Source organism: Protopterus annectens, chromosome 3.part1 (genome assembly GCF_019279795.1).
Source record: "Protopterus annectens isolate FY-2018-M chromosome 3.part1, PAN1.0, whole genome shotgun sequence".
Taxonomy (NCBI): Eukaryota; Metazoa; Chordata; order Ceratodontiformes; family Protopteridae; genus Protopterus; species Protopterus annectens.
In genome coordinates this window covers 1,642,269,974-1,642,284,802 of record NC_056732.1, presented here as the reverse complement: position 1 = coordinate 1,642,284,802, position 14,829 = coordinate 1,642,269,974, and the positions used below count along the sequence as shown (strand labels likewise).

At 36.9% G+C, this 14,829-nt stretch overlaps 1 protein-coding gene across 2 annotated transcripts in view; it reads left to right on the top strand.

Moving 5' to 3' along the window:
- Positions 1-1,454: 1,454 nt before the first annotated feature.
- MTERF1 (mitochondrial transcription termination factor 1) overlaps positions 1,455-14,829 on the top strand; it is a 43,774-nt gene continuing 30,399 nt past the window's right edge. Inside the window, exon 1 of one of the 2 annotated variants that reach the window (XM_044067663.1) lies at positions 1,455-1,654. The gene's annotated coding sequence lies outside the window, so the exon portion shown is untranslated. Of the gene's footprint in view, positions 1,712-14,829 lie in introns of both variants that reach the window. The other variant, XM_044067664.1, reaches the window with a different exon arrangement.

Genomic DNA, 14,829 nt, shown 5'->3' with positions numbered 1-14,829 from the left:
GGATACCCAAACTACATACACTACATACGGGGTTACTCCCGTTCCTTATTAGTAGTGTTTTCTTTTAAAGCTTCGTATTTAAAATTGTACATAATTCGTGCATGTTAAAGAAAATTTGTCCTGTAAGTGACTGCTACCGTTTGCAATATTTGAGTCTTTATTGTAATGTTATCATTAGTACATAGGTGTTTGTTATGTATGGTATTCTTTTTTCACCTATGTACTTCATTATTATGTTTTTTCCTTGTTGAATAATGGGGATTGGTGGGTGAACCATCTTTTTTATATGTATATATTTTTATATGTACATCTATAATAATCTTTTTAAACTGTAAATTGTCTTTTGTAAGGCACTTGTCTTAAAGTTCCGTGTCTTAGTGCCTTATTATGCATAAGGGTACTTTCCCTTTTAATTTAATTGTTAACTGGTTGCATTTGCATTTAATTAACTGCTCTGTATTTAAGGTGTTTAATACTGGCTGCCCCCTTTTTCCTCTGAAGAAGCCACCTTATGAGAGTGGCGAAAACGCTGTTTTTCTTTTTAAGTTAAATAAATTGCGTTCAGGACAACGTGTGCCTCTTCATTGCTTTTGGGATCCTTTGCTTGTTAAACCTGTGAACACAAGATAATGCTTCTGTTGTGTTTTTACCAGTGATTAAGCAACCACAGCTGTCTCAAAAAGAAGAAAGTCTTATTACAGTTCATATGGTACAATCACAAAAAGTCATCCAGACCCAGCAACAAATAAGCAAAACTTTTACAGATACTTTATTTGCAATGTCTGTCAGTCCAGAAAAAAAATGGATATGCTACCCATGCAAGTCGCACAAACAGTTACTGATGCTGCTAGCGGTTTCTACTGAAGCAGCAGATCCAATTTTCTTTTTTTATTATTTTGCAGAGGTACATGTTGCTTGCCTCTTTTAGACAAGGCTAGGCTGATCCCTCTTACGCTACAGCCAAAAAACACGTTTTGAAATCTTGCCTCCACTTCTTGCAGAATAACATTCTCCTACTGCTCCTGTCATTGCTCAAGTTATTGGCTGTTGCTGCAGGTGCTGACCTGCAAGTAAATTACAGGCTGTAAGCATCATCCAGCTAGCACTTTGTAAAATAAGATCCTGTCCTACTCCCTCTCCTTCTAGTATGCTGCCTAGAGCACAAAGTAATGTGATACCCTTTACGGGATCAACATTATAACATCAGTAGAGTAGCTATAAGCTGAACCAAAATTAGCAGAGCAAATATGAGCCATTTTACCATTTCTGTGTTTCAATGTTACCCCATCAATGAACCTAAAGAGTATTTATTTGCAACCGACAGAACAAGTTTAAGTCCTTCCGCCATCTAGTGGAAGAAACAAGTTAAAATACAAGGGACACAGCCACTAGGGGTCAGCACTTAGAAATGCACGCGCCTTAAATGTCTAGCTGTTATTCTTTTGTATTATTTTGTTGTCATTATATCTTTCAACTTTAACCTCTATAGTAGTTGTCGAAATGAAACAGAAACCTAAATATAGTGATGCGACTGAATGCAAAATGTAATGTAGTCGAAAATGTTGGCATCGAAGCCGCTCCTTCATTCCGTATTCCCACTCCCTGTATTTACTCACTTTGTCATTTCATTTGAGAACAACTTAAGTAAATGTCGGTGAGTGCAGTACTGTAATACAGCATTGAGTCGCGGCTAATTTGCTTGTGCTAAATGGTAACGTCTGTAGGTGTTGTAGAGCTTTTTTGTTTGCATTTTGAAAGTAATACTTGAGATAAAAGTCTCAACAAATTGTGGAAGTTTGTTTTCGATCACGGCAGTCTTTAGCTTAACGGCCATGATTCAATTCAGTCTTCCATATTTCCCAACAGCCCATTTTTTGCCTCATATTTTTGTTTTGTTCCTTCTAAAATTTGTGGTTTTCTGGCATATCACAGATGAATGAAATCAGTAAGTAATGACATATATTTAGTTTCACACTTCATGTCTTTCAAAAAAAATGCATGCCAAAGCAAAACCTGTTATGAGAGCAATAGTTGGAGAGGTATGCCACCTCTGTCATTCTTGTTTTATATGGACAGATTTTTTGTAAAGTTTTCCTAATGAGCATCCCACGTAAATGAACGTTATCCCTCAGTAACGTCACCGTAGGGATACCGTGAGAAAGCATTCATATACTCAATTGGACACACCTCCGTTGATGTTGTTACTTCTGTAGATGAGTCTTTAGAGTCATACTTTTCAACAGTCCATATTTTTGCAGACTGTATATGTTTGGTCTAATCTTCATAAGATTTGTGTTTTTCTGGAAAATCATTTATGAATGAAGTCCCTAAATAGTGACAGATATTGAGTTTGATTTCTTATCCATCAGAAAAATGCATGCCAATAGATAACTTTAAAAGTTTATAAGTGCAATATTTAAAATCAGTTCCTATTTTTGCGGGTTGTTTTTGCCTTTGTCCAGATTTTATGGGCTAAGAGGTTGAGAGGTATGCTTAGAATTAAAATCTATCATTACTAATAGTTACAGTATGTTGAGTAGGTGGATTGGACACTCCAAATTGGCCCTAGGTGTGAGTGTGTGCCTTCTGTGGAAGGTTGGGCGCCTGGCTGGCAAGGGCTGGCAACTCGACACTGTAAAACTCCACTGCCAATCATGAGCGGACAGGTGTTCTGCTGTGGCGACCCCTAACCGGGAAAAGCCGAAAGAAGAAGATGCTTATTTGATAAACTTCCACAGGTATCTGCCTTTATTTGTTCGTACGAGACCTTGGCCATTTTATTTACTTTAGTCTTTTACTAATGCTTATTCTTGTAATAATGTTACAGATACGTTTAATAGACAGCCTTGTAACTGCTACTACTAGTGTGTACCTAATAGACATTTTTTTTTTATATAGTATCGTATGACAGACAAAATGTGCGCCATCTAGTTTTGCTGCATGTGCCCCCAGAAATGTTATGTGGACAGTTGATTTGGCATTGCAGTTTCTAAAAGGTGACATGATACAGAAACACCAGTTCATGTGCTACCATGCCCTTATATTGTGCAAAACAACCATAAGTTAAGAAACCATTTATGAGCATATCATTATATATCCTGGATTATGTTGAGTTGACATTTAGAAGTCAGTACAATTGGAACCGCCCTGATTTCAAGGAGGAATTTTGTTGGCAAAATGCTATTGAAAGCATGGTAGTCACCATATTTGAATGACTTAAGATTTTACAAGCACATTCAAAGCTAAGTTATTAAAACATTAATTTTACTGGTACATGATAATCATGATTGTTTTTACTGTTTAAGTGCTGTTTATACCTTCATTTCTTTGCTTTGATGAAGTCCAAAGTTTTAACAGTTGAACAGGCTTAAAGTACTTGCTGTACCTTAGTGAAGTGTTTTCCTTTATTCTCAGACTGGTTTCTTTGATTCTGACCTTTCATTTACACAAGTTGCACTGAAGGTTGATTTAGATAAACTAACACCCCCCCATCGTGATTGCTGTATCAAGTGATGTTTACTGACCTGGCCTAATATTCTGTTTCTTGGTGTACTGTGGATGTCAACTGCCATTTTTTTTGTTTGTTTCTTTGATCACTGAAGCTTTAAAAAATCCATTTTATTTTAGCTGTAACATTTAACAAGGGTGTACTTGTAGCGGTATGCCAATTACTCCCACAGTTCGATAACATTGTTCCCCTCTGTGACATTTCAGTTGTGATTTTCGGGTTTCCGGGTACTGGCTAAGGCTCTTGCCACCCCTATAGTGCCATTTTTAGGCAGTGTTCCAAAGACAAAATTACCACCGTAACAGCTACAAATACATGCAATCTGATGGTCATGCTGATCAACGCAAGAAGTCTAAATCTCAAGAATGCACTTGCTCAAAGCAATCCTCAAAATGGAGAACATCGACATTTGTGCTGTAACGGAGACCTGGTTTAAAGTGGCAGAAAGCACCCCTGCACTATTAGGCTATAATTCATTTCATGCCTTTCGGCCCCAGAACATGGACCGAAGCTCCAAAGGCGGTGGTGTCTCCATATTCAAAAAGGATATGCACACCTCCAGACTAGTAGCCCAGCATAACGCATCTGAGATAATTCAGGTATAACTAACATTGGGTAAGACGGCGATTCAGGTCGTAGCCTGCTGTAGGTCACCAACCATGTCCCAGGACTCTCACTCCATGTTCCTAAGTACCCTGTGATCTATTAGGGTCCAAACCAACACCCGCATACTAGGCGACTTCAGCTACTCCTCCATCAACTGGAAAAACTAATCATGCATCAATACACTGGCCCAGCACTTCCTGGAATACATCAGTTCCAATGCCTTGGACCAGCTCATTCTTACCCCCACTAGAGGAAGCGACATCCTTGACCTGGTTATTACTAACATGGGTGACCATTGCTCTACACCAGTAGTCACTTCCTTTCTGGTTAGATCTGACCACAAACTAATTACCATGGAAATCCCCCCCCCCCCACAAAGGTAAAAACCATGAAAAGCTTCTCCAAAGCTGACTTTGCGCTCCTAAAAACAGAGGTGGCTAACTTCATGGCACCCAAGCCAATGGAAAATAGATGCAGGACTGTTGAATCATGCACCAGTGCACTGTATGAACACGTACATAAATGCATGGAACTAGCCATACCCAACAGAATCAGGCCACTCTCTGCCAAGAAAAGCAAGCCAATCTGGTGGTCGCCTGTCATTAATAAACTCTACAACAGAAAGAAGAAACTGTTGCAGAAAAAGGTGAAGTCCCAAGACTGGAAAAACTCGCTTATTAGCCTCAATAAAAAGTTGCGATCCCTCATCAAATCCTCTAAAGCCACCTATGAAGGCAGAATTGTGGCAAACACTAAAAACAACCACAAAGCCTTCTCTAGTTATATCAAGAATCTCCACGGCAATACCCAGATTTGCTCTGAGTTGCTGCACAATGGTACCTCCTATACTGCACCAACAGATATTGCCAACTTTACCCTCCCCCCAAAGTACCAATCACAATACCGGCAGAATGCCAGGCACCCAGCATTACTGCATTACTGCAGCATAGGTTGAAGCTGCATTGTCCAAGGCCAATAATACAGCTTCCTCAGGTCCCGATAATATCCCTGGCTGTATTCTGCATGAACTAGAAAGTGAACTGGCACCACGTGTGTGCCCTTTTCACTCACAGCCTCACCTCAGGCTTTGTCCCTACCGAATAGCGCACTGCTACAGTCATCCCTCTCCATAAAAAGGGGACCTGACGAGTCTGATATGTAAGGCTATGGAGCGCACCATCATGAACCTAATTAACAAGGATATAGGCAATCTCTAAACTCTGGATCCCACGCAAGTTGGTTTTGTGAAAGGGAGATCTTCCCAGCTCAACCTGGCTGACTTCTTTGAGAACGTCACCAGAGCTGTGGATGAGGGTAAGGTAGTTCATACCTATCTCAATTTGGCCAAAGCCTTAGATACCACTCTTCATTTGGGAATTATTGATAAACTCACCAGTCTAGGCATCAACCCCTGTATCACCAGGTGGGTTGCAAATTGTCTCACAGATAGAACCCACAGTGTAAGTAGCAGACTCCATTCACAAATGGAGTCCCACAGGAATCGGTCCTGGGTCCTCTTCTGTTTGGCATCTACTTCTCAGAAGTCCAGGCCAGCACGGAGGGACTCTGGCTAACCAAGTTCATAGATGACTGCAAGCTGGGAGCCATTAACTCCCCAAGTGATGCAGACATCTTACAGAAAGGCCTCACTGAGACCAATGACTAGTGTTGAAGCCATGGCCTTAAGCTTAATGCCAAAAAATGTGCCATCATCCCCTTTGGGAAAAAACAGTTCCCACTAATTACCACATCGATGGGAGGGAGCCCACTGATCACTGAAGACGTTATAAGAGACCTGGGGACACAGGTTGACAGCAACCTCTCCTCCTACCCCCACATTGCCATTGTAGTTAGAAAGTCCTTCTATGTGGCACATCTCATTACCAAGGGTTTTGCATCCAGGAAGTAAGAGGTCATCATCTCTCTCTCTACTCTTCCCTCATTAGACCAATCATCGAGTATAATGCCCCATTTGGCATGTACCTCACTAGACACCTGCAACAGTTGGACAGGCCACAAAAGTACCTCACAAAGAGGATCCTAGGCTTTAAGCACATATCCTACATGGACAGACTCAAAAAAACTCCAGCTATTCTCGGTCTTACATCATCTACCAAGAGGTGATCTCTGTTCGACTTACAAAGCCATGTCTGACCCAGCTATGTTAGAAATGCTACATCTAAAGAAATCCCAATCACTCTGCACCACAAGCAGCAGAATACGCTGGAGGGACAGGTTCATCATAACCCAGAGACTGCCCATGCTCTGGAATAGATTTCCCATACATGTCAAGCAGAGCACCTCACTGGCCCTCTTCAAGAGAAATCTTGTTGAGTGGATGGGAAATAGAAATTTCACCCTGGGGATCACTACGGTGGCTCTACTTGATATAGGCACTGGGACTAACGTTGGGCAGCAAGATGCCAGGGCAGTTCTATGGGCTAGGTTTGTAAAGCTTCAGGGCCGTTAGCCTAGTACATGCCTATAAACCTATGATGTGAGCTGATGCTTCCTGATGAAGCATAATATAGATAATTTACCAGTATCCACTGGGCCCCCACTATAAACAAAAAGTTGTAATAGCTTTAGAACTATGAAAGTGAAGAAATGCACAATGGGGACCAATGCTGTTATCACATCATATATTGGTTAGAAATTCTTTATCAGTATTAGATTTTTTTGTGATTAGATATATTAAACCATAAAGAATGTTATGAAAAGCTGCCAAGTGTTGCAGCTTTAGAGTAATCTGTTAAATATTGCTTGATAAAAAAGTCAGCTGTTGCTGCTTCACACCTGACACAGCAACCTAAATTAAAATCCTGTTTTTTATGCTTCATTTGCCCTTCCCCACTTTTGTGACCCATATTGTTAGATTTTCTGCTGCCATTGCCAAGCATTTCTGCCTTGCCTCCCACTTCCCAGACTGCTGCCCCACCAGTCTTCACTTTGTATTCCTTCCTGTTCATCATACCTTGTAAAGTCTTTGTGCAAAAATTCTGGACAAAGCCAAATATAATGGGGTAGCAAAGACTGTAAATCAGGGGCAATGTTTTAAGTATTACTCTAATTCACTTAAAAAGTTAATGGATGAATAGGTTTTGCATTCATGTGCATTTTCTGCCACTGGTAACATCTGGCATTATTGAATAATTCTAATCTTCTGTTATTTACCAGAAAATTGTAAACCTTATGAGGGACAGGGCAAAATATGAGACAAAATTAAGGAGATTTGAGTGGTATGCTCTTCATCCCTCTCCACCCTTATTCCTTCTTTTCTTACGATTGACATCTGTAAGCCAGTTGGATTTAATATGTACATTTGTGCTATACTATAAATCCATATTGTAATTGTCATCTGTTTTGTTCCACAGTACATGATTATTATATTATTGTTTCTATTATTACTGCATTTTGCACTTGTATAACTACTTTGTGTTCAATGCGTGGTTATTTCTTTTGTTTGTGGTGGTCTCGTGACACCTGGGCTGAACGTGAAATAGGACTATGTGGATGACATAAAATAAGCAGTAAATAATGTTGCAGTACGTAGAAAAAAAAAAAAAAAACTTCCCTAGCCTATTATTCAGCAAGGGTAATTGGGTCAGGATCTAATTTCCTGATCACATTTCCTAGGTTTTACTATTTATTGTGTAACATATAATACATAATCTTTTGTTTGTGTGATGCCACTTTGCAGTCTGTTGAGCATTTTCTTCTTTTCTTTGCTGTTGTGCAACTGTGGATTTACTTTCAGTAAGGGGGTTGGGATGGAGTGCAGGGGACTTTCTCTACAAAATACTGTTTTCAGTGAGTAAGGTTGGAGGTCAAGTAAGTTGTGTTTCTTGATCAGTTGTGATTGAGTGATTGCTTCTCAGTCGTCCTTGTCTCATTGGAGAAACAAAAGTAGCTTCCTTTAATATTCATCTAGGTAGTTTGATTGGGTTCTAAATTCCTAATCACATTTCCTTGACATTGCTACGGTCTTTTCTATTGTAATGAACTTTGGGGATTTCTACATTGCCCACTGTTTTTCACCTGTGGAGATGGTATAAGTTAGTGGAAAGGAAAGTTCAGGAGGAAGGGGGTTTGGCACTGTTTTCAGGAGGAAGGGGGTTTGGCACTGTTTTCAGGAGGAAGGGGGTTTGGCACTGTTTTCAGTGACTGTGAATGGAGTATAACTTGTGTTTTTCATCAGTTGTTAGTGCAGATCTATCTATCTATCCATTCATATTTCAAGTAAAAATTATTCACTCAGGTTATTCATTTATATAAATTTATTTTCTAACATGCATTCACTGTTACATTATTCTTCTATATGTATTTTTTAAACAGCACAAGTGCACTTTGATAATCAGCCCATACATTTGGTTTATTATGTATTAAGGTAATCATACAAATTTGGTTTTAACAACATTATAATATATATATATATATATATATATATATATATATATATATATATATATATATATATATAGTATTTTGATGTTTTAATCAACAAATCCAATACAAGATTGATAGGATATTATTTTAACAGTATTTTAAAAGGGTTTTATATTATAAATTGTGTACTATTTATTTCAATACTGGTATTGTTTGTAGGAACACACTGTACACTCATTTTTACTTGAAATATGAATGGATAGATAGTTAATGTGTTGTAGAAAAAAATAAGATGAATATGGCTTTAAATTTTTGTGTAAAAAGTTGGCGCCAAAAAGCTTATAAAATGATTTACTCTATGATTGTATTCGATTCTGATGAAGTCCACGATCTAGTGGATGAAAGCGCTTAATCGCTTTATACAGCTGGTTATTGTTTTTAATTGAATTGCACAGGGTCTTTGGAGTGCATTGAAACGTTTCGTTTTGCTGTTTTTACAATTAAAGAGGTGTATTATAGCTTTGCTGGTCCTTTGGCTTATTCCACTTGGTTCACACTACTTGGCTTGGTTTGCAGCATCTTACTCCTTGCATTTGGTTCGTTGTATTTGAGAATGTGTATAAGTTATTAGATAATTCTCAGAAATCTGAAATGTTACCCTTTAGGTGATATATAAAGGGGATGGCAGACTTTTATTGATTTCATTGGTAATATAATTATTATAGACAATATTTTGAAAGACATGGAAATGATTGATAATATTTTGGATTTAGTAAAGATTTGTTTAATTGCTTTTAGTTTAATGGGATATTTTTAAAATCCATTGTGAGGTTTTACCTTGGGGCAAGGTTTCTCCTACTTATGCAAATGTTTTTGAAGGCAGTAGAATTGGAAAATATAATAATATATAATGTATATTTTCAAACAAATGTGATTATTTTATAAACATGCAGATGATTTGTTTTTTGTAGAAAATACAGAGTTGGAATTTTGAGAATTTTTTTGTTTGTTTGCAAAGGAATAATTTTAGTTTCTTTTACTTTTGAATTTCAGTCTATGTAGATTTATTATTTAGATGTTTGTCTTTATATATACAGAGTAATAGCATTCATTCCATATTGCATATGAAGTCCATGACTGCAAATATGTATTTGTATGCTATGAGTGCTCACCCCTTCCTCAATTTAGTAAATTCCCTTCCTTATGGGAAATATTTACAGCAAGGACATTATGTTCAGATGTTTTGAAGATGTAGCCTACGATATAATGTGTAGACTAGGGGCAAGGGGTTACAGTAATTTGTAATTATTTTCCTCATTGCAGAAGGCTAAAGATAATTAGAATAGGATATTGAAAATTGAGAATTTTGTGAGATCAAGGAAATCAGTAAGTGAGGAAGAGATTTAGTTTGTGGCATATTGTGCCACCTTTGGTGAATGGGTGGCACATATTTGAAAAAAAATGGGGTATAATAATCTCTGAAGAATATTTCAGGTCCCCAAAATGAAAGATTTCATATTGGAATGTAACAAGTATAGAAGATCATGTGATATAGCCCTTTGAAAGTATGTGGGGGGCATATTAGTACTAGGTGCAAGGGTGTGGTATATGTCGCATTTTTGATATCAGTTGTATATCAGTTGTCAGTAGTTTAGAATTGCAGACAAATTGCCAGGAAGGGGTGGTGTATGGGCTTAAGTGCATATCTGAGAATTTTTATACAGGGCAAACCTCACGTCAAGTGATGAAGAGAGCTCAGGATTATATAAGGGATATTCAAAATGGAATGCTCATTAGTCTGGTGACTATTCATTTTAGAGAAAATCACGGATCAGTACACAAATCTAACATTTTTTTTATTATGTTCACTTCCAGTGCCCTGAATTGTTTTCAAAGAATTTCTGATAGTTTGTTAAAAAGAGAAACTTGGTATGTGTTTGCATTCGATACTTTGTAGCCAAAGGCCATGAACAATGAATTGTTAATGAAATGTTAAGTGTAACAGTAATATATTTAATAATGTTTATTCCATTATCTATTTGGTAGGGTGGTTTAAAAAAAGTAGAATGCCTTTACACTTTTTTTTTTTCAAAAAGGCATGTTTTTAGTGTTTTTTTAAGATAGAGAATTTTAGTTGTCAGTTAATTTAATTAGTTGACTTAGGTTATATAAGGTGGTGTTTTATGTCATGCAATAGAACTTCGGAAGACTGAGAGCAGAGGCTCTAGTTCTTGTGCAGTGAAGTATTTATATACTAAGTGATAAAGGTGTCTTTTTGAAGTTTTTTTCAGTTATACTTGGCTCTTTTAGTAAATGAGTGAAATATTGAATAGAAAGGAAAGGTAAATCACTTATCCAGTTCTGAAACAATAAATAAGATGGTTCTGGCATCAGATTTTCTGAGAAAAGGCTCAGTAACATGGTAAGATTGTTTCTTTTATTTTAATTTACTTACATATATTAACCAGCAATAGTAGAACAGTGACAACAGTTTTTCCAGAACAAAATATAATTCACGTGGTAAGTTGTAATACAGAGGGTTGGAAAATGGATTATACATTAATGCATATCACAGAGTTAAGAGCTAATGCATTCTGTTCAACAGCCAAGAAAAGCGAAAGGAACACTTATGAGCTAAATAAAAAAAGAAAACAAAAGCACAGAGATAAGTATACAATAGATACTATTATTATGAATGGAATTTGTAGTACATGTGTTACTCAAAAGAAAATCATTAAGGAATAAAATGTTCAGATATGTACATAACTGAAGCAAATTAGGACAATGTATAGTGTCATACAGCACTATGATGTTTAACAACAGAATAAAAAACAACAGAAAATAGCACAGCAAACCAACAGAGCTAGTCGACAGCGTAAATAAATAAAAAATGAAAAATCAGTCACCATGTAACGCTGTCACAAACGGCTACGCAGTATTGTTCAAATCAAAGAAGCTTAATGTTATATTCCAAATGTCCCAGGTACTACTCCTAATAAAGGAAATCGTAGTCAGCGATCCAAATATCAAATAAAATCCACAGGTACTACTCCCATTGAAGGAAATGGTAGTCAATAATCCAGATAGGATAGGAAAAACACAGCTTTATTCACAGGATGACATGGATAGTAAGCGCTTTCGCCGTTAGGCTTCCTCAGACTTTACAAATTACACTCAATAACAGCCATTTAAATAGTCCGCCCTATTCAATGATTGGTGGACCCTAATTATAAACATACAATAAACTTAAAGCGCTACAAACAGCATAAAAATCATGCTAATAAATATCTAAAAACATACTAGTGAATGCTTAAAAATAAAATTTACATAGAACATTGCTAAAATATAGTGTATTAACTATAAACACACTTATGGACACACAACAATACATTTGAGAATGATTACATTTGCATAAATATATTATTATGTTAATGGGTTATCTTGGTCTGAAGACCCTTCTGCCCTTCAAAAAAGGTTTAATGTGGACTTTATCATTAAGACCCGGTGGCTCATCCGCTCTCCATCTGATAATCCATCTGAGTTCACATTCCAGGGTCTGGTTGATTAAATCACCTCCTCTATAATTAGTTGCTAAATGCTGTATGATACTAAATTTAAAAATATGGTCAGGACCTGTTACTTTACTGTGTTTGGCTAATGCATTGAACTCTGACCCTATTCTAATGTAATAATTGTGTTCCCTAATACGATCTTTAAAAGCCCTGTTGGTTTTCCCTACATAAAACGAAGGGCATGCTTCACATCTAGCCAGATAAACAACATTTTTACTATTGCAGTTAGTGTCAGTATTAAAATGAAATGTATGTCCAGTAACCGGATGTACAAAAGTGAGGGGTATGTTTTCCAAACATTGGGATATCTTACTATCTGATAGTGAGATTGCCAGAATAGTGGGACCTCAGCCAAAATTTACTTTCAGAAACAAACCTAACTTAAAGAGGCTATTATGTAAACCAAGGAATATAGGTTATAAGCAGATAGCCCCTAGATTAGACAGGAACACAATACCTTGCGGTATGTGTAATCATTGTAGTTATATTAATAAGGAGTTAACATTTGTTCGTTTTATGTAGGGAAAACCAACAGGGCTTTTAAAGATCGTATTAGGGAACACAATTATCACATTAGAATAGGGTCAGAGTTCAATGCATTAGCCAAACACAGTAAAGTAACAGGTCCTGACCATATTTTTAAATTTAGTATCATACAGCATTTAGCAACTAATTATAGAGGAGGTGATTTAATCAACCAGACCCTGGAATGTGAACTCAGATGGATCATCAGATGGAGAGCGGATGAGCCACCGGGTCTTAATGATAAAGTCCACATTAAACCTTTTTTGAAGGGCAGAAGGGTCTTCAGACCAAGATAACCCATTAACATAATAATATATTTATGCAAATGTAATCATTCTCAAATGTATTGTTGTGTGTCCATAAGTGTGTTTATAGTTAATACACTATATTTTAGCAATGTTCTATGTAAATTTTATTTTTAAGCATTCACTAGTATGTTTTTAGATATTTATTAGCATGATTTTTATGCTGTTTGTAGCGCTTTAAGTTTATTGTATGTTTTTAATTAGGGTCCACCAATCATTGAATAGGGCGGACTATTTAAATGGCTGTTATTGAGTGTAATTTGTAAAGTCTGAGGAAGCCTAACGGCGAAAGCGCTTACTATCCATGTCATCCTGTGAATAAAGCTGTGTTTTTCCTATCCTATCTGGATTATTGACTACCATTTCCTTAAATGGGAGTAGTACCTGTGGATTTTATTTGATATTTGGATCGCTGACTACGATTTCCTTTATTAGGAGTAGTACCTGGGACATTTGGAATATAACATTAAGCTTCTTTGATTTGAACAATACTGCATAGCCGTTTGTGACAGCGTTACATGGTGACTGATTTAACAACAGAATGTTCATAAAGTTGAATGCAGTGATGAGTTTGATATAGCAGGTGATTGCAATGTGAAAGTCATAGATGCCTTACTGAAGCAAACTATGATGGATTTGAGCTTTAATATAGTAGATACTTCAGAAAAGTTTACTTTGTCAGTGTTAGACTTTGGGGTTGTGATGAAGAAGCAAGTGGTCCTGGAGGAAATATGTGGTAGAGGAAATGTACAGTTGTATGACTCGAGGTATGTGATACCATACTTGTCGATCTTTTTGTTTTGTGGGTAGGCAGTTACTGAAGTTGCAAAAATATTCCTGATATGACTGAGCCTGATTTGGCACAGAGTTTACACTGTTGTTTTCCAAGGGTAGCCGGGGACGTAAGAGTCCCTGTTCTTGTTGGATGATTTTTGTACTCCACTGAGATGATATGTTAAAACTCTCTGAAGGTACAGAATGCGATCCTCCATTTGGTAATGTTTAAATACAGGGTGTTTGGGGTTAAAAAGAAATGTGTTAAGTTGATCGTGGCAGTGGTTACTTTTTATTTATTTATTTTATTTTTATTTTACATTTGTTAACCGGGCTAGTCTGGCTGGATACATGTCCATTTTCAGCAGAGGCCCGAGGAGAAAAGCTCCACTATCAGACTAAGACAATACATGAGGAATACTTTACTAAATAGATCAATCTTTTTTGTAAACAAAAACAAAACAAAACAAAAATGTACAAAGACAAAATACAGTTTGTCTGGACTAATTTAACTAGGTTACAAAAAGAGTTCAATCAAAGTTCACATCATGTGGCTGAGGAGATAAGCTCAGGCACCAAAATATAAAGTTGAGTTAAGGATATCTGAAGTATAGCTACATAAAATTAGTCATTGGTCAGAAGGCTAGAAGACAGAATTGGTAATTAGCAGAGGGAAAGAAAACTAGTAGTTAGAAGTGTGAAAAAAAAAGCAAGTTAGAAGGTAAACAGGTAGATAGGTAGTAAAGTTAAGGGAAAAAGAGGGATAAAAGATAGAAAGTGTGGATAGAATATGTTTACATAGGGTAATAGCATTTTATCATAGTTAAATGTTAAGAAAGTCAAGTTGAAAAGGAGAGTGAGGTATCTAGGCAATGAGATAAGGGAAAAGGGTGAAGGTCCAGAGAAGGGGGCTGAGGATGTTAGTCTAGGTAAGAACGGGAGAGTAAAGAATGCAAGTAGCAGACTGTTCAGAGTAATGAACATTAGTATGCTCAGTCAGGATTAGAGCAGGGGCAAAGCCAGTGGATTAGTAGGTGGTTTTTTATCTGTTTTTTGAAAAGGTGACATGATGTTAGGGAGGTCAGTTCAGTGGGAAGTTTATTCCAGTAAGAACCGATAGTGTTTGCAAATAGTAGCTTGTTGGCTGATCTGA